The sequence below is a fragment of the Hesperophylax consimilis genome, chromosome 20, assembly GCF_061612785.1.
Source record: "Hesperophylax consimilis isolate HC1 chromosome 20, BYU_Hcon_1.0, whole genome shotgun sequence".
NCBI classification, from domain to species: Eukaryota; Metazoa; Arthropoda; class Insecta; order Trichoptera; family Limnephilidae; genus Hesperophylax; species Hesperophylax consimilis.
The window spans coordinates 19601489-19622892 of record NC_142855.1 but is presented as its reverse complement, the minus strand read 5'-3'; the positions used below and the strand labels follow the sequence as shown (position 1 = coordinate 19622892).

Below are 21404 nucleotides of genomic sequence, written 5' to 3'. Positions count from 1 at the left end.
AATGTTGGCACCCCACAAATAACTAAAAGTTGGCGGTTAAATTATAAAATAATGTTTTAAAAAGGGAGTTAATATATTCAATAATAAAACAAAATGATTAGGTATAAGAAAAACAAAATAGATTTGAAATTTTTAAAAGATTATGATAGCTCCTTAGTAAAAAACGAATATTTTGATTGTTTTTGTCGCACAGTTGTTCACAGAATATTTTGATTGTTTTTGTCGGCTTGTCAAACAGATGTTTGAAAAAAATTAAAACGTGTGTTGCCAGTTGAGTAATAAATGATACTACTGTTTAATTTCTACTAAAAAATATAAGATCTGGCTACAAAAAATCTTAATTTTATTAAAAAACTAGAGCATGCCAATAAATTGGTGGAGTGCCAATGATTGGGTGGTTTACCCTAGTTACTTATAAAGAAACTGTCCAATTTTAAAACAGCTATAATGGAATTTGTGGAACGAAAATTTGACTCATATACTTATGACTATATATTATACTCATATATCGAGATTGAAACATCACAGAAACGAGTCAATACTGATATAATGGAAGTAAATAGGTATAATTCTGTCCTACAAAACACTATTTCGAAACAAGATGATATAATTGATCGACTAGAGTACTATAGTCAAATATGCAACATAGATTTAAGAGGTGTTCCTGAATCAAGCGTTGAAAATAATATGGAAGTACTGAAAAAAATATCCAAAATTATCAACTACGGAGGTGCCGCCACACCATTATAGTCTTATATAACAAAAATCTACAGATTGGGACCAAAACTTTCAGAAAAAAATTTCAGGTCCATTATAGCGACGTTCAACAGCATTCACGCTCGCGATGAATTCCTAAACAAAATAAAGAATTACAAGAAATCTACTACGATCAACACTAATGAACTAAACACAGTTGACCTATTTATTTTTATCATCGCCTGTTTTATATGTGTCATAGCACTATTAACAATATAAATAACACCCATTTATACATGGAATTTTATCATATGATATAACATATGTATGTAACTATTAGCGCCATCAATGATGTATCTATATGCACTAATAAACGTTATTTGGTCTCCATCGGACTTGCGTTTTATTTTACAAATCAAACTTTTTTATACTACTTTGCTAAATGTGTGGAAAACCACATTCAATCATTATATCATCTAATAAACGGTTTATATTTTAACATAATTACTAAGGACGGGTTGTTTCGGAGAATTTGAACAATTCATCAAATTTCAACGTTCATTTCCGGGTTCTGTGAAAGTCCTATTCAAGTTCTGTTATTATATCATCAAAGGCTAGGTGCTTGACAAAACTGAAATTAAAACAGAACTTTAAAAAATCTTTCACAGAACTTGAAAATGAACGATGAAATTTGATGAATTGTTCAAATTCTCCGAAACAACCCGTCCTAAGACAATTTGAACTCTTCTTAAAATCATACACCAGAATATCAGAAGCACTTCTATTAGAAATACTATCGCAAGCAAATTGTCTGCAAATCGTACTGAATAATAACTCATGTATTCTTGTAATGTATACATCTCTAAATTTTGAAACTTTATCCAATAAACAACTAATTTTGAACTCTAATTCTAATGGTAATAAATGAACATGATGAAATCGATATATCATAAAGCCGACTACTGAAATCATCTTTGAAGATAATGTGAAAACTAAGCAATTCCATTGGGGATCAGATAAAATTAATATTGTTTATCAGAACATTAGAACTATGGAAAATTTTGATGATTTTCTTATATTTTTAGATGAAATCATATCTGTTGTAAAGTTTCATGTACTAATATTTACTGAATGCAGATTAAGTGAATCCTATATCGCCAAACAAATTTCAGGCTATAATGAATACCACACAAGATCACATATTAACCAAAATAGCTGCGTGGTAGTTAAAATCAACAACACAATCAATTCTGTAGTTCAAGAAATACACATAAATGAATGTAATTGTTTAAAAATCAACATAAATTAGTATTTAGGTATCCTAAATATCTACAGATCGCCATCGTTTAATGACATTCAAGCTTTCCTAGAAAATCTTATTGTAGAGACAAAAAATCTAAAGAGTATCCACAATACGTGCTAATCGGAGACATGAATATAAATTCGATCGGAGAAGTAATGCATAGACAGTGTGACTAGTATTGTGAGGAGTATGTGCTATGGCGGAAAGTAACTTTTTTTCCAATTTTAATTCTCCAACTACAGTATAAGGTAATTCAAACATATATATACCAGAAACATAAAAAGGTTCAAATTCATTTGTAATGCTGAGTACAATTACTAACCACTACATCATTGCAATCAATATCCCAAACTCAGTACCCAGAAAACAGAAAATAAAACACAAATTAATTATCGATTATGATGTATTATTGAATAATCTTAATAAAAAAATGGCAATATAAAGAAACTGAAGTTAACTGAAATCCATACATATACAAAAAAACATATTTCACACAGTAAAGTAAAACTCACTCCATGGATTAGTAACGGCCTTGTTAAATCTATACTTAAAAGGAACCATCTTCATAAATTAAAGAAAAGTGACCAATTGAAAGAAACTAAAAAGCAAAACTATCACTGATACCGAAATATATGCAAAAACGTCATTCGTAAATGTAAAGAACGGTTTTATAAATCCTTACTCGATAAGGATAATTCTAGCAAAAACATGTGGAATGTTGTCAGAGACATAACAAAAACTCAACAAAATACTGGTACATCTATGAATGAATTAAATATTTAAAATTTGACTATAACGGACCCTCAAACTATTGCGTGTCATACAAATCAATATTTTGCATCCGTTGGCTCTAAACTAGCAAAAAATATTTTAAATGAAACTCGGAAAACTGAAGACTCTTTAGCGTCAAAACAAACAATCCAACCTTTATTTATTTTTTATTTATTTATTTATAATGTATTACAAAAAAACATGGTAAGTAACACATTATTCCCAATGAGTTGAGATAAAAGTCATTACGGGAAGTACAGACACATAAAATACATTTTACAAGGATATTACACTTTTAAAAAAATACAACATATTGAAAAGGAAAAGAAAAATAAATAAAAAAGGAAAAGTGCATTGTCGAAAAAAAAAAGAAAAATACATTGTTAAGAATAGAGATTTTAGAAATACTGAGAGACATCTATACACATGAAACATAGTAAACCAACATATGAAAGCGAGAGAAAATTCACTGGTTTAAAAACATTTTCAGGAAATAATCTTTAAGCGTTTTAACTAATATTTTTTTGTTAGTTACTGATTGCTTTATTTCATTAGGTAATGCATTGTATTGTCTATATGCAATATATTGTAATGAGTTAATACCAAATTTTGTTGTGTGGGTAGACGATGCTAGGTGTATTAGATTTTGGGACCGTGTTTTGTGCTGGTGTATGTCTGAATTAAATGCTGGTTTGATGTTAGTGTGTGAGGATCTATGTATGATTTGTAATATTGTACAAGTGATATTGTATTTAGGTAGAACCGTAAAAGGAAGTATGTTTGTCTTTAAATATATATCTTTGATATGTGTATCCCACGGTAGACGGTAGATATTCCTTATTGCTCGATTTTGAATCACTTCATCAATCATCGCATAGTATGTGACCCGTAGTAGAGATGTAGAGAGAAGACCTTGGAGTCGGTACAGTACGCCGGTTATTGGGGATATTTTAGATTTCACATGCTCAACATGGGAATTCCACGAAAGTTTAGAGTCTATCAATAGCCCTAAATATTTCGTGACTTCTATATTTTGGAGCTTCTCAGTTCCAAGTGTGATATTCATGGGCACATAATCCTTATTACCGAAAGTTAGGTAGTGCGTTTTTTTATATTGAGGCTCAATTTATTAATACGCAGCCAATTAGCTAGAATTGAGACATCTACATTCATTTGAGACTCCAGGTCACTCAGGCTTGTACTGTGATAATAGATTACAGTGTCATCCGCATAAAGTTGGAAGTTTCCAGAGATACCACATTTAGTTATGTCATTGACATATAGCAAGAAAAGCAGAGGCCCAAGAATTGATCCCTGTGGCACTCCACATGTGATTTTACCTAAGCCACTCGAGACACCTTTGACTTCAACAAGACAAAATCTATCATCTAAGTAGCTTCGGAGGAGATTTAGGGGCTTCCCAACAATTCCCAAATATTCCAATTTCTTTAAGAGTATTTCATGATCGACCGTATCAAAGGCTTTTCATTTGAAATTAAACCAACTACTGTAGTAGATCATAAAAATAATCAACAGTCTTATAATTACACATGCAAAGGGCCCAGATAGTGTAAATACACAAATAATAAAAAAATACAATTTCAAATTGCCGCTTCGCTGTCATATAGGGTAAACCACCCAATCATTGGCACTCCACCAATTTATTGGCATGCTCTAGTTTTTTAATAAAATTAAGATTTTTTGTAGCCAGATCTTATATTTTTTAGTAGAAATTAAACAGTAGTATCATTTATTACTCAACTGGCAACACACGTTTTAATTTTTTTCAAACATCTGTTTGACAAGCCGACAAAAACAATCAAAATATTCTGTGAACAACTGTGCGACAAAAACAATCAAAATATTCGTTTTTTACTAAGGTAAGAGCTATCATAATCTTTTAAAAATTTTAAATCTATTTTGTTTTTCTTATACCTAATCATTTTGTTTTATTATTGAATATATTAACTCCCTTTTTAAAACATTATTTTATAATTTAACCGCCAACTTTTAGTTATTTGTGGGGTGCCAACATTTGGTATGCATAAAATCGGTTTATCCATTTTATTGGCACACATGCCAATAAAAGGGCATTTAAAATAATTTGAGTTTATTAAAAATTATACCTTGTTTGTCTCAAAATTGAGTTTAAATTGCATTGAAAATATTTTCTAACGTTTTGGACACACCAATCCAAAAGTTGGCCCTCTGCCAATTATATAAAATCCATTTATTGGCACGGGTGTCAAACATTGGGTAAAAACGTGCCAATAAAAATATTGTCTTTTCAGCCACTTTCAAAATGAAGCCTAGTCAGAAGAAGTCTAGAGAAAAAAATAGTAAAAAATGTTTTAAACGGAAAATTTATACAGAAGAGAACCTACAAAAAGCTCTCCACGAAATATCAAAAGGCATGAGCAAAAAACTTGCTGCAAAAACCTTCAGCGTACCACGGTCTACTATACAATTCAGATTGAAACATCCTGATCATCGCTCTAAGCCCGGTCCGTCCACAATGTTAACTGACGAAGAAGAACAGCTTTTTGTTGACTGGATAAAAATCAGTAGCAAAAAAGGGTTTCCAAAGAGGAAAGAAGATTTGATAAAGAGTGTTTCAGACTTTATCAATAAATCTGGGAGAACCAGCAGTTTTGAGAATGGTGAGAAGTGGTTTAAATTGTTTTTAGCTAGACATCCAACAGTTACATTTCGAACACCAGAAGCCGTAACAGCTGCCAGCTCCACAGTCTCTGCATCTAATGTAAGAGGCTGGTTTGAACAAATAAGGATTTACATGACTGAAAATAGCTACTATAACATCTTAGCAGACCCATCAAGAGTATTCAATGGCGATGAAACGAATTTTGTTCTATGTCCAAAAATACTTTAAATACTTTTGGTGCAGATGGTCAAGTTACTCCGCCAATGGTAATTTTTCCATATAAAAGATTACCTAGAGAGATAACTTCTAAGATTCATGAAGATTGGGGCATGGGCTTAAGTGACAACGGATGGATGAATTCTGATGTATTTTTTGAGTATATCAAAAACGTTTTACATCCTCACCTCGTAAAAACTGGCACATAATTCCCTGTAGTTCTTTTTGTAGATGGCCACAAATCGCACTTGACATATGCTACCAGTGAATTATGTACTAATTTAGGTATAATTCTCATAGCGTTATACCCTAACTGCACTAGGCTCCTTCAACCTGCAGACGTCGCCGCATTTAAACCATTAAAAACACAATGGCAGAAAACTGTCCTAGAATGGCGAAGAAATAATCCATCTCAAGCGTTAACGAAAACTCAATTTGTGCCATTACTTAAAGATACTATAGAAAAAAGTCTTAACCCGTCAACAATTATAAATGGTTTTAGAGCAACTGGACTTTTTCCTTTTAATGAAGATGCAGTGGACTATTCCAACTGCCTAGGAACTTCAAATAAAAATAACATTACCATAGCGCAACTCGAGCATGTAACAGACAATCGGGTGCTCACCAAAGATGACTTTATGAAGTTGTTGGGAGAAAGTGCAATACATAAAATTGATAAAAGAGAATTGAGGCCAGAGGAGTCAATTGTGTGTTTATTGAAAATCTGGAATTTCTTTACCACGTCTCAAAATGATTTGCAGAATAGCTCAAGATTAGACACAGAGCGTCAGAATGACAATATAGGGAATTTTGATATTGAAAATATGGAGATAATTATCAATAACTCTCCAAACAAAAATGTTGCTGAGCAAAGTTTCAATTTTGTTTCACAAGATGTTGAGGAAATAGTCCAATGCTCTGAATTAAATTATTTTATGGAAGATACATCAACCCTACAAGAACCTATTCCAGAAACAGTTAGCCAACAACCACACAATCATCTTTCACCTACTCAACAAGCATTCAATCAGCCAGAATCCATAAAGCAAGTATCCTCCCAAAAAGCCTCTACTTCCTTACAGCATGCTTCGATCTTACAGCCATCATTCACTTACGTACCAAGCAACAAACAACCATCCACACAACAAACATTTGTTCAACAAACATCTATCTACGAAGCGTCCGTTAGCAGTCAGCAGCAATCATCAATATATTTAACTCCCCAAAAACCATATCAGAGTAACTGGAGATGTCAAAATAGGTGCAGATCAAAATAATTTTATGCAACTGAAAGTACCACTGGTTAAGGAAGATAATATATTAAAATTACAAGATATTTTGGTACTTCCTAAAACGCCACAAAGAAAAGGGATAAAAAATACCAAGAAGACGCCTTTTGTACTAACATCTGCCGAATGGAAAGATCAGGAAAATGAAAAAATTAAAATTAAAGAAGAGAAAGCAGAAGGTGTTAAAAAGAGAAAAGAAGAAAGAAAACAAAAGAAATTGGAAAAAGAGAAACAAATGGTAAAGAAAAACAAAAAACAAACTAAAGCCAAAGACAACGTGTCTAAAATTTTGTTTTCGGAAGATTTCTATAAACTTGACAATGGCAAATTGGAAGCTGTACTTAAAAATAATAACAAAGAAAACCAAAAAGCAAGTACTAGCAAAAATTGCAGTGCTGCTGAGATAGAAAAAATGTTGACTGAGGATTCAGATGACTAACGTGACTTAAGAATTACTTATGATCTTAATCAATTAGATTGTGATTTAATTAAATATAATTAAGGAAGTTAAATAGTTTTAAGCTAAAATTGTTCTATTTTTTGTTCAAGCCTAGGTAGAAGGCTTTTTTGGTTTTGTTTTAATACTTTATGGAATGTTTATTTAACTATAAGCGTTTCAACTCATATGGTATGTTCCTATACAAATAAATGTTACTTTTCTTAACAAAGGATTTTATTTTGTTTATTTCTATTATGAATTATCTTAAAATAGGTACCAACATAGACGATGTATAATACATTTTAAAACCCCTACATAAGACCTAGCAGCTATTTTTCGGTCTCGGGAGAACAGTGACAATAATAGGTAATAATCACTGCCAATGAAAGGTTTGGCTATGCCAGCAACTGGTATTTGAGGTATTTTTTTAAAAAGTACACTATATTGAAGAAAACGATATAATTTATTAATGATAAGTACTTTATTATATTCTGTAGAGATTAGAAGACCAATATAATGCTTTTCTCTTTGTTAAAACATATTTTTACATGCAAATTTTACCGGTTTTGTGAAGTAGATGCTTAAAGTGCCAATAATTGGGTGGTTTACCCTATTTATAATTTAAGTTTTGCTTCGGGAATATTACCCAATTACTTAAAAAATCAAAATTCACAAAAGTGGACCAAAATTTCTCGTAAACTATAGGCCAATATCACTGTTCAGCGCAATATCCAAAGTCATTGAAAAGATCTTCAAAATAAGGCTGAGTGAATATGTGGAGAACCATAAAACTCTAAGCCCAAACCAGTACGGCTTTCGGTCGGGTAAAGGAACGGATGATGCCATCGCATGTCTTACGGAAACTGTAGCAGAAAATGTGGACCGTGGCAAGAAAACCACTGCCCTTTTCCTGGACCTGGCCAAGGCTTTCGACACAATATCTCATAAAATACTCCTACAAAGACGGCGAAATATAGGAATAACGGGAAAAGCTTGTCAATTGATACAGAGTTATATTTCTAATCGATTCCAACAAACTAGAATTAATGAGGCTATTAGCACTTCACTAGAAAATGAATTTGGAGTGCCACAAGGAAGTACGCTAGGTCTTCTTCTCTTCATTGTATATATTAAAGAACTGTGTAAACAACATATAGGTGGGAAAATTATTACGTTCGCAGATGATACAGTTATATTGTTTTAAGGAGACAATTGGAAGGAAACACACCACCTTGCTAACACTGGTAAAACAGAGTGAAACAATGGCTGGACAGTAATTTGCTTACATTAATGTACGTATCAAAAACCATTTACCTAACATTCGGTTCTACTATTGCAGGACAACCCCTAACACCTCACCACCTTACAATACATAAAATTAACTGTAGTTTTGGAAATAATAACTCCATGTAAGTGTGAAGCCGTCGAATGTGTTAAATTTGGTAAATATGTAGGCGTTATAGTTGATAATAACCTCAAATTGAAGAACCAAATTGAAAATGTAGCTAAAAGAGTGCGCACACTGATTCACATACTTATTTAATTGTGGGAAATTAAAAAAAAAAACAATACTTAAAAAACATATACTACGGTCTGTGTAACTCAATCATAACCTACGGTTGCATTGGGTGGGGAGGTACAGGGAGAACAACATTAAACTCGTTATTGAAGGCACAGAAATCTATTTTACGTGTTATTATGAAGAAACCTTTCAGATATTCGAGCGACGCTCTCTTCGAGGAATTTAATGTACTGGATGTCAGAGAGTGTTATATAAGAAAAATAGTAATCTATGTTCCTAAAAATAAAAACGAAATGAAAACAGCCGAACACAAACATCAAACCAGAAGTAAGGGAAGAAATGACCTTTCTGTTCCAACAAGCAACAGAGCGGCTTATCAAAAACTATTCTCATATCTCGGTCCTAAAATATATAACAAAATCTATTCACAGCTGAAACTCTGTGAATTGTCATCCTTTGGTCCAAAAATAACAAAATGGTTATTAGATCTAGGCAGGACTGATTCCAAAATATTACTAAAAAATGTAATCTGATAAATATTTATCACGAACGCCTACGAGTAGTTGTATCTTCGCTTTTACATAATTATTTTCTATCAAATTTTAAAATTTTACCCAATTTACTATTTTTCTTATATTCGCCATTAGTGTTATATTACCTACTCAATTTGCTTGTCATATTTTTCTACAAGATAGTGTTACTAACATCAATGTTTTACTATTATGCAATTGACGAAATGTTTTACTATTATGTAGTTCGACAAAAAAACGCGGCTTACCGAGCCTACAACACATCTCGAACGCCCGAAAGCAGATCAGCATACAACAAATCGGCAAAGGAATGCAAGAGAATCATTAATAGGTCAAAATTCGAACACGACCTGCAGATCAGCAAAAAGCTGGCTGCCTGCCCGCATGGCAGCAGAGCATTCTGGTCGCTTGCGGGCTCAATAGGTCGGAATTTTTGCAAACCCAGTTTGCCAACTCTTACCAGACCTGACGGCTCACTAGCAAACACCGCCACCGAAAAAGCTAACTTATTAGGGAAAATGTTTGCGGAAAACTCGACCCTCGATAACGGAGGTGCTGTTCCGCCGTCGGTTCCTCACTGCGGCTTCTTTATGAAAAAGCTGAGGATCCGGCATCGGGATGTACTCCACGTCATACGGGGGCTCGATGTTAACAAAGCTAGTGGACCTGATGGAATACCTGCCCTGGTATTGCAGAGGTGTGCTGCGGAAATAGTTTCAGTTTTGACAAAGCTCTTCAAAATGTCCCTGAAGTGTGGCACTGTGCCCTCTGGTTGGAAAAAAGCGGTCATTCACCCTATTCCCAAGAAAGGTGACCGCTCCAACCCAGCCAACTACCGCCCCCTAGCGATCACATCAGTTCTGTCCAAAGTGATGGAACGTGTGATCAACGACAAACTACTCACATACCTCGAGAAGAACAAAATTATCAACGACCGTCAATACGGATTCCGGCGGAACCGCTCGTGCGGTGATCTTCTCGCGTATGTGACGCATATTTGGGGGCGGTGCCTGGAACGTCACGGTGAGACCCAAACGGTCGCACTAGACATATCCAAGGCCTTTGACCGGGTCTGGCACCGAGGACTTGTCAACAAATTGCCTTCTTACGGACTTCCCGCATCCCTGTGTACGTGGATTGCTGACTTTTTAAGGGATAGGTCGATTCAGGCAGTTGCTGACGGTTTCACCTCTTTCTTACACTCCATAAATGCTGGCGTCCCACAGGGATCGGTTCTGTCTCCGACTTGGTTTTTGTTGCACATCAATGACCTTTTGACATGTGCACCGATTCATTGTTACGCGGATGACAGTACAGTTCATGATAACTTTTTGTTTGACAAGCCCCCAAAGGGCACACAAACTCCAACGGCTCGGAGGGCTTTGAAGCAGAGAATGGACGGTTATCTCGAGAGTATTTCCTCCTGGGGTAAAAATAATCTCGTCGAATTTAATGTTTCAAAGACCCAATCCTGTCTGATTACGTCTAAAAGGGATCCCAATGATAATCTAGTCTCCTTCAACGGAAGCAATCTTCCGAACAGGCCTTCCATTGATATGCTTGGTATAACTATAAGTGACCAGCTCAGGTACGGGGGCTCCATCGAAGCCAGAGTAAAGTTGGCCTCTCAGAAGCTGGGCGTACTGTACAGGGCCCGCAGATACTTTAATAATACACAACTGCTGACCCTGTACAAATCGCAAGTGCGCCCTACTGTCGAATTTGGCAGCCATCTCTGGTCCGGAGCCCCTAAATACCTGAAAAAAACCCTAGACTCTGTGCAAAAACGGGCGGTCCGTTTGATAGATTCCCCAATCTTAACAGACGGACTGCAATCTTTAGAGCACAGGCGTCAGGTAGGTATGCTGTCCTTGTTCTAAGTTCTTCTTGTATCCCCAAAGATGACATAGGCCCTGAGGGAAATTATTTTCTTCAGGGCCTCCTGTGTGGAGTTAATATTAAAAAAAAAAAATGTGTTACTTTTATGTATTATGTAATGTAACTGTTATGTAATTGTGTTACTTTTATGTATTATGTAATGTTACTGTTATGTAATTGTGTTACTTTTATGTATTATGTAATGTTACTGTTATGTAATTGTGTTACTTTTATGTAATTGTGTACATGTATGATAATTTGAAACCTGTTAATATTTCTATTTTGAGACCGATAATTCGTGGTGGAATTCCATTATAATATATTATAATAAAAAAAAATAAAAAAAAAAACTAAAAAAAAAAAACTTTATTCCACTTAATTTTATTTTGACCGTAACCGGTTTCAGCTCATCAAAGCCATCTTCAGACTGGTACACAAAATTCTTAGTCTACGGTTTATTATTTATATACGGTAATTCCATGGAATTACCAAATATTTAGAAATCTTAAATGACTTAGTAACAAATAAAATTGTATTGTAATTGTAAAATTGTAAACACGTATGCAACAAGTGTCCCACAGTCAAGAACTGGAATAAAAATAAAAAAACGAAAACCCGAAAATTCCAATCAAAATAAAACATCGAAACGAAATAGTAAATTGCTACACGACCAATTCAATTACAATGGATTCAATTACGGACCTAAAATTGTAGGAAAAAACCTCGCTAGCAAAATACGTATCTCGAGACTTAATGAACCCAACTCTATAGTAAATATGAGCATTTCAACCAACAACACCAGAAGAAATCATCACATGTATTACAGGAGGTTCTGCCCCTGGTTTTACAATGGTACTGACGTTACATTACTAACATTGAAATGTGTAAAATATCAAATATCCAAACCTTTAACTTATTTAATCAATAAAAGTTTTCAAAGCGGAATATTTCCATCCCCCTACAATTGTATTTAAACCGATATTTAAAACCGGCTCCGGAACAATACGGAATTTGAGTCCAATTAGATTCCATTTCATGGTTAAATTAATTCTCAAAACCGAGTGGTAAGCGGTGGGTGGGTGCGTGACGTCATCTGCGCTCTGAATGACCATTGGTTAGTGCTTTTGTATGGAGATTTTTTTTACTCATTAGTAAGGAATTCAATCAATTTTTTATCAATGTTTACCGTTGAACTAAATTAACCGCTCCAGCGTTTGAGGGTCATATTAATATGACCGAGTGTCCACATTTTATAAAAGTAGTTTAATATTTTCTTCTATCATGCGAAAATACTTTTTTGACACTAGAAAGATAATAATAAATACTGGAATTCATTAATAAAATCCTAAAATTAGCCAATATGAATAATTCATATTTCACTATATAACATTAAAAATAATTTCTTATTTTTTTTATATGAATGAGATAAAAGTGAAGGTACAATTTTCTTACAAATTCACCAAACAAAACGAATGTGTTTTCGGAACTCAACTTTTCTATGATTGGAATAAAACATTTAGTAATAATTTGGTAAGCGTTTTTTGACAATATTTTTCACGTTTGATATTAAAATTCTATTATTTAGAAATAGTAATATTTATTTTAAATGCATCAACCGGAAAGATATTTTTTTCCTATTTCTAAAACAGTATTTGTTTTTAAGGAAAATTAAAAAAAAATGTACATAGCGCATTTGAAATAGGTACACGGAAAACATTGCAAACTGAACAAATGTGAGGAATGTACTGAAGGGTTAAGGGTTTTTGTAGATCAAAATTTCATACTGAAATTAATTATTAAAGTTAAAATTTGGTATTCAAAACTGTACAGCGGCTTCTCTCTCTTATTCGCAAAGTACGGATGTAACAGAAAGAGATGTTTAATTAGTATGTTGTACAAACTTAACACGGAGTACATTTGACATTAGATTTCGTTCGACCAATCATGGAGCGTATATACACAGTGTAGCTTTTAAATCACTTTTCAAGAAGGATTTATTAATTCTGGGAGTAAAAATCTAGAAATGTGTATATATATATTTAGAATCGGTGTTTTTTGATTTAGATGAAAATATATATTTTTAAATTAAATTCTTTACTAACGTACAATTTCATTTTCATCGAATATTCAAAAACCTTTTTTAAAATAGTTTAAAAAATTATGATTCAGTTCATTAAGTCTGATCACCTAATTAATGTGGTGATTTTTAATGGTAGAGTATTAAATTGGCTAATCTCCACAATAAAACACGAGTTGTAAAAATTAACAATACTTTAGTAGACACCCCTTACAAGTGATTTTGGAATACCGCAAGGCACTGTATTGGGTCCATTACTTTTCATATTTCTTTGATGGGCGGACATAACAGTATAACTGCATTTTTGACCATTTAACGATTTATATAAGAAAATGTGTCTTGTGTATGCCGGCATCAATGGTATTAACAGTATAGTTACACCAGTACTCAAAACATAAATAAACAACTTTGTGCCTATTAAACTAACTTAAAATACTTGAGATAATTGGGTTCCTAATAATGTTTTTTTGCTCTCCTGAAAAGTTACACTTTTGCAGTTATACTCTTATGTCCGCCCATCAAAGATTTTATGTTACGATATTTTTAAAGTGGAAGCATTATTTCTCACGCGCATGAAACTGTCCTCATAGTAAAGGGTCAGGACTGGAATATTGTAAAGGAAAATGTAAATAATGACGTTCATATCCCAAAGTGCTGGTTTTCAATGAATGCCAAAAACTCTTTATATTTCCTTCTCAATAAATAAACTCAAACATTGAAATAATTTTACACAATATAAAATGTAACAACATCCTGGGTTACGAATAACCTGGGAATGTTTGAAAATCGACTACTACCACCACATAAAGTGAAATTGTTGCTTGTGTTGACTGTGTTGCTTGTGTTGTGATGGAGGACTTAGCCAGTCGAGGAATTGAACCCACTACAGCTGGGTGGAATCCAAACGCGATGTCAACTCAACCACCGACCAATAATATTAATACATTAAGAAATATTCTTAAGGTGGCTAATTTAAAATAAATTAAATAAACAAAATTAATAAAATAAAATAAATTGATCATTTTTGAACGTTTACAAAAACTGAAAGGTGGTGAAATTCGCTTTCAAATTGTATTATTTTATATAAATATATTATTGAAATAAAACAATAACTTTGTTTATAACCACGATTTTTTTTTTAATACCGACCGGTTTCGCTTAACACAAGCATCTTCAGGGTATAAAATTAAACTCAAAACTCAGTTTAATTTTATACCCTGAAGATGCTTGTGTTAAGCGAAACCGGTCGGTATTAAAAAATTTAAAAAAATAAGTCGTGGTTATAAAATCACATCACATGTTTGAGTTCCTTATTAGCATATATATACATTCCATTCCGTCAGTTAGTTTCAAAATGACTTACCGGATGAAGTTGATGATTCTTGCTTGATACGGAGCACAGTCAATTCACTTTAAAACGGTAGTTAACTAATTGCGAGGTTTTAGTTAGTTTTGCACTCAACAAGATAACACAGGATTTGTCCACTAAATACTGAAGAATATATTAAATTTATCGAAACAGAAGAAAAAGATTGTAAAGACACAAGGTGTGAGGTGTTTAAGCAAGGGCGAACTTGCTAATAAGCTATGTTAAAGGTGTCAGCAGTATATGTATGTAGTCTTATCATAATGCTAATCTAATCTGTCACATGTCTCAAGAGATAAACGCCAAGGAGCGAGCAGTTCGATTACTGGGATATTTCGTAACGCAGATTTGAGAAATAAATAACATTATAAGTTTTTCAATGTAAAAAGCACCCATTGACCAGCTACCTACTAAAAAGTTGTTTGTTGGGAATTTTATCTTTTGTTGTATTCTTTTTTTATATGCTGCATTTTTTATTTAAAAAAAGTTAAATAAATTAAAAAACACACAAATTAATTATGTTGTATCTTCCTAGGGTATCCTCATCGAAGGCAAAGCAATCTAACTATGCGCCCCTTTCTTAATCTTGCGCATTGCGCTTATACAGGGTTTTCCAAAAAGAGGTGTTATAAACCTGAACTTATATAAGAAAAATGTTAAAAGTTGGATAAGAAATAATTACGAAGCGAATAACTTTTTTCTATAATTTAAGCCATCTGTTTCTAAATAACTAAACTACCACATGTCTTTCTGTAAATTAAAGATCACATTGATCTCTATAGATACTTTTTACATGTTTAAAAAATATATATTTTAAACACCACTGTTTTCAGTGTTGCCAAGTTAGCATATTATATGCTAAATTTGGCATAATTACTCCGTGTTTAGCATAACTATTATGCTTTTAGCATAAAGCATATTTATTTGGCTTATTTTTAAAGAAACATGAAAATAATAAAAAAAACAATTATTTAACTAACAAAAATGATATCGATAACTTTGTCCGTCTCCCCACCTCACTTGCACTATGGACAACACTTTTTCCGGCGTTTGTTGATTCTCTATACTATAGGATTCCCCTAGTATGTGGGATTCTCCTAGTATGTAAGATTCCCCTAGTATTGTACCACAGTCTGGCTCACAGACAAAAAGCATTTCGTCTCGCTTCACTCGCGTGTCGTTTTAAGAGTAAAAGTTTATTTCTGTGCAATTTGTGTGTTTCTGCAATTTGATTTTGATACCATTATGCCGCCTAAGTATAATCAACATTACCGGTCAGACTGGGAGAAAATGAAAGACTTTAAAGAGTGGTTGAAGCCTGTTGAAAACGATACTACGAAAGCCTATTGTAAGTACTGCAAGTGCGACATGATTGCAAAAATGCCTCTTTTGAAGCTACATATTTTATCAACATAGCGCAGAAAAGCAATAGAGCCAATGAAAAGTCAAAAAATCATTAAATTTCCCATAGTAAAAAAGATTTGGACACCCAGAAAGCAGAATCTTCACTAGCTTTGTTTGTTTGCGAGCAATGTTCAATTATGGCCGTAGATCATATATCGGAGTTATGCAAATACCGATTTTCTGTCAGCAAACACAGCGACATAAAGTTACATCGAACAAAATGCACGAATATTATAAAAAACGTCTTGGCATTTAGCATTTTTCTGGCATATTTTTCCCATCACTCTATTTCTCAATAAATACTAAGTTAAATTTATGTTAGCTTTTTTTGGCATTTTTTAAATGTATTTAGCATATTTCTGGCATATTTCTCCCATCACTCTAGCATATTTTGAAGTAGTTGAGTTGGCAACACTGACTGTTTTATCCTTACACTCAGTGTTGCCAATTCAGCTCCTTTAGAGCTAGATCTGGCTCTAAATCGACGTCGTCAGCTCCAAAAAAAGTCATTTAGCTTCTTAGCTCGTTTTTCAGATTTTTCAGCTCTTATTCACGTGAAATAATATTAAAAAAAATTATATTTGCAATAATATTCCAAAATAACGAGGACTTCCCAAAAAAGGAGATTCCCCGAACTCCTGCACAAGCAAACAGTTACTAAAAATAGCGCCGTTTACACGCACACTTCGGAGCGACCGAGTCCCGCGACACTTTCGGCCGCCGCGCAAGTCTCATAGTGAACTGCGCTGTAAACCTATCGATCAAATCAGCTCTTTCGCAGTTTCGGTACTTGCCCTGCCGTGGTCAAACGGAGAAGTGGAACGAGTTTTTAGCCAGTTAAATATAGTCAAAAATAAAACTAGAAATAGACTTGGCAATGACATGGTTAATTCGATTTTAACAATTCGATCGGGGGTCAGGCGACACAACAAATGTTGCGAGGATTATGAACTTCCCCCAGAAGTTCAAAAAAAAATTGGAACAATGGCTGTATATGAAAAAAATCCTGATGAAGCCGGTCATAGCAGTGCGATGGTACAGGAACTGGAACCGGATGACTGCTTAGATTTTTTAGACTAGCCGCTGCCTAACAAAAAAAAAATATATAAAAAAAACAATGAAAATATCTTGAAGACTTCGATATTATCAAAAATAATTGTGTTTTGAAAATTATAAAAACAAACAAGTGTATTGTTGAGTGTTTGTTATGAGTTGTTCAAAAGCAGCCAACAAGAAGGACAAAAGGTAAGTTTTTTTTCTGTCAAAAATTCTGCAGTCCGCCCCCGAATTTTTCTTCTCTGAAATTCTCTAACAACCCCCCCCCCATGCTTTATGTCACTTTCAAAATTTTAGCTCCTTTTTGGCTCTTTTTTGGGTTTCGCCTAGCTCTACTTTAAAATTCGAGTTGGCAACACTGCTTACACTATAATACCCACGCTCAGGCTTCGCCTTTGTGGGATTTTTGTGTTACTCTTCATTCTAAATTACTATGTATGTACCTGAATATTGTAAATGTATCAAAAATTTTGTTAATAAAAAAAAAAATAAAAAAATTTGAAATGTCAAAAACAAACCGTTGCCGCGTCGTTATGTAAACGTTTTTATTTGCTACCGCACTTTTTCTGAAAATGAATGGCGGTGGTGGATACATATCGAAATGCCAGAAAAATCTTTTAATAGAGCTGGTTGGTGCAGACGCAGAGTTGATGTCTGGCAAATCAGCGCGCGGAAAACGACATTTTTTTGTATAATGCAATGAGATTTTGACAGTTTTTCCGATCTCTACTGCTTCGACCCACTCGTTGTTTAAGTCGAATGAATTTTGACGTATGGCGTGTAGTATGTACTTTCGGTGAGACTCAAGAATAACAAACTCTACCAGTGTATGTACTTTCGGTGAGACTCAAGAATAACAAACTCTACCAGTGTATGTACTTTCGGTGAGACTCAAGAATAACAAACTCTTCCAGTGTATGTACTTTCGGTGAAACTCAAGAATAACAAACTCTACCAGTGTATGTACTTTCGGTGAAACTCAAGAATAACAAACTCTACCAGTGTATGTACTTTCGCTGAGACTCAAGAATAACAAACTCTACCAGTTTATGTACTTTCGGTGAAACTCAAGAATAACAAACTCTACCAGTGTATGTACTTTCGGTGAAACTCAAGAATAACAAACTCTACCAGTGTATGTACTTTCGGTGAGACTCAAGAATAACAAACTCTTCCAGTGTATGTACTTTCGGTGAAACTCAAGAATAACAAACTCTACCAGTGTATGTACTTTCGGTGAAACTCAAGAATAACAAACTCTACCAGTGTATGTACTTTCGCTGAGACTCAAGAATAACAAACTCTACCAGTTTATGTACTTTCGGTGAAACTCAGGAATAACAAACTCTTCCAGTGTATGTACTTTCGGTGAAACTCAAGAATAACAAACTCTACCAGTGTATGTACTTTCGGTGAAACTCAAGAATAACAAACTCTACCAGTGTATGTACTTTCGCTGAGACTCAAGAATAACAAACTCTACCAGTTTATGTACTTTCGGTGAAACTCAGGAATAACAAACTCTACCAGTGTATGTACTTTCGGTGAAACTCAAGAATAACAAACTCTACCAGTGTATGTACTTTCGGCGAGACTCAAGAATAACAAACTCTACCAGTGTATGTACTTTCGGTGAAACTCAAGAATAACAAACTCTACCAGTGTATGTACTTTCGGTGAGACTCAAGAATAACAAACTCTACCAGTGTATGTACTTTCGGTGAGACTCAAGAATAACAAACTCTACCAGTGTATGTACTTTCGGCGGAAATTGCGAGCGATCGAGACTGGGGAATAGATACCCAGGGGGCTTTTACATGTAGGAGGTACAATTTTAATGAGTTTTGAAGCATAAGAAAGAAATAATAAAAATAAAGTTACATTAAAAAATAATATATGCAAGAAACAAAATTAAAAATAACAAGAACATAAGTTAAAAAATACAGCAATAGGATATAATGTAATCTTAGTTCCTTGAATCTGTCATTTGAATTTCAAATGTTATAATGCTGTTGTGATTTATGATGAGAGTGGGATTTTGTTGTAAAATTAACTACCATAGTATAACAAGCTTTTTGTCCAAATGTTGTATTCGTAGTTACTTGTTGGGTATGTTTTTAACCCTGAGATCTTGTGTTTATAATAAACGTGTTAATAGTTATTTCTTGTGTTTTTTTTTATTTATGAATTCTTCGAAAATTTATAATATTATTTTAAAACTAATTCATTTGGTTTACGGCACAATCTAATATTACAACCAACCTTCAATCTCCATTGCCCTTATCAGCGTTCAGTATAATGTTTATCTTATCACCAAATACAAATATCACTAAAATGAGTATCCAATAATTTTCAGAATTTATAAAAAAACATGTTAATCTTCTCTTCCATATCGAATAGATAAGATCTTGCGGCAATGAACTATGTTATGTTACCTGTTGATTTAACTTCGGCTCGATGAGGAATTCTAAGCCAGGCCAGAGTTTTTGATTAAGGCTGGCCGCATACATACGTTTTCCGTATTCGATTTCCGAATTCGTTTCCGTATTCGGAATTCCGTGAGACTAGCGCAAACGTTCGTTTATCTTCATTCGGAATGTATAAACGTCAGTACCAGTGTTGGCAACAAGGGCGATATATCGCCATTTAGGCTACTCAGAGCGAGAATCGGCGCCGAAAAAATCTAAAAGACGACTGGTCGCCAATTAAGCGACTTCAAAAACATCAATTTTAAACATGTCCCGAAATTCTCTAGCCCCCCCCCCCCCCCCCCATGAAATTTTTATTTTCACGTAAAAACATCAATTTTAAACATGTCCCACCTAACAGCAAATTCGGCTACTTTACGCTACCTTATGTATGAGAAACGGCGATATTAGGTCAAGATCCGTTGGCAACACTGAATTACGAACGGAAATTTCCGTACGTTTGCGTCGGCACAAACAAACTGTATGCAATAGCTGCGTTCCACATGACGTCATTAGGTTTTTTCCATTCGGTTTCTCCGAACGCGCCGGCTCGCATTCGGAACGTGCGTAAGGAATTTGTTCCGTTCGGAACTAAAACAGTGTGCGGCGGTTAATGTATTTTCTACTGATTCCGTGCATTCGGATGTCCGAATACGGAAAACGAATTCGGAAATCGAATACGGAAAACGTATGTATGCGGCCAGCCTAACCCTTTGAATCGCGCTTTCATTGTATTTTTTACTTATATACTTATAATAAATTGAAAACACATTTATTAAAAGCCAACTCTGTCTATTGATTCCGTCAGAATGGGTTTTTGCCAGACACACTCACTAACCAATAGGATGTATAATCTGGGCAACAAGTTTGGGGGTGATATTAATATATGTATTCACTTCATTTACAGAATTAGGTGTAATCTATACCAGCTCTTTGTTGAATCCTACAAATTCTAGTAGCGTTGGTAATGTAGTTTTAGTGATTTGTCTTATATGTAGTATTGTTCTAGTTTCTATATTATTGTATATTACTGTTACATGTTTTACTAATATTGTTTTATATTCAGTTTATCAGTTTACTGTTAAATCGTGATTTAATTTATTTTCTGTGTAATTTTCGACAGCTCATTAGATATATTCTATTTTTAACATCCATGTAAAAGACCAGCTGAGCGTAAAGCCAAATTAAAAAAAGAATGTAAGTCTAAAGTAATGGTGTTTGAAAGAGAGAGTACGAAAACATTGGGCAATATAGTTGTTGCTGAGGAATACTTGGAGCAGGTGGATGAGTTTGTGTATTTAGGAAGTTTGTTCTAGAGAGATGGGAAGGCTGACAGAGATATTGAAAGAAGGGTAAATGCAGGTAACTCCATTCATGGAGGACTGAACGCAGTTGGTGCTAACAAAACATTGTCCAAAAAGCAGACCACAATGGAGTGCTGGTACCTACCCTGATGTAAGGAAGTGATGCATGGAACTGGCAGAGGAAGGATGAAAGTAGACTGAATGCTGTAGAAATGAGATCCCTGAGGCGTATGTGTACGAAAACACGTATGATCGTGTGAGAAATGTGGAGATAGCTCTCTATAAAAACCGCATCCGCGCGAGATCTTACCTCGCTTTTATTATACGTATCTTTCTTTTCTCGTATCTTTCATCCGCGCCGATATCGTGGGACAGTTACGGGTTCTGTGAGAAGAACAAACAGGAAGAACGAGTGCCCCTTTT

General features: G+C 34.1%; 1 pseudogene; it reads left to right on the top strand.

Annotated features, from left to right (window-relative positions):
• Positions 1–5285: 5285 nt before the first annotated feature.
• On the top strand, positions 5286–8727 carry LOC149414286 (uncharacterized; annotated as a pseudogene).
• Positions 8728–21404: the final 12677 nt, after the last annotated feature.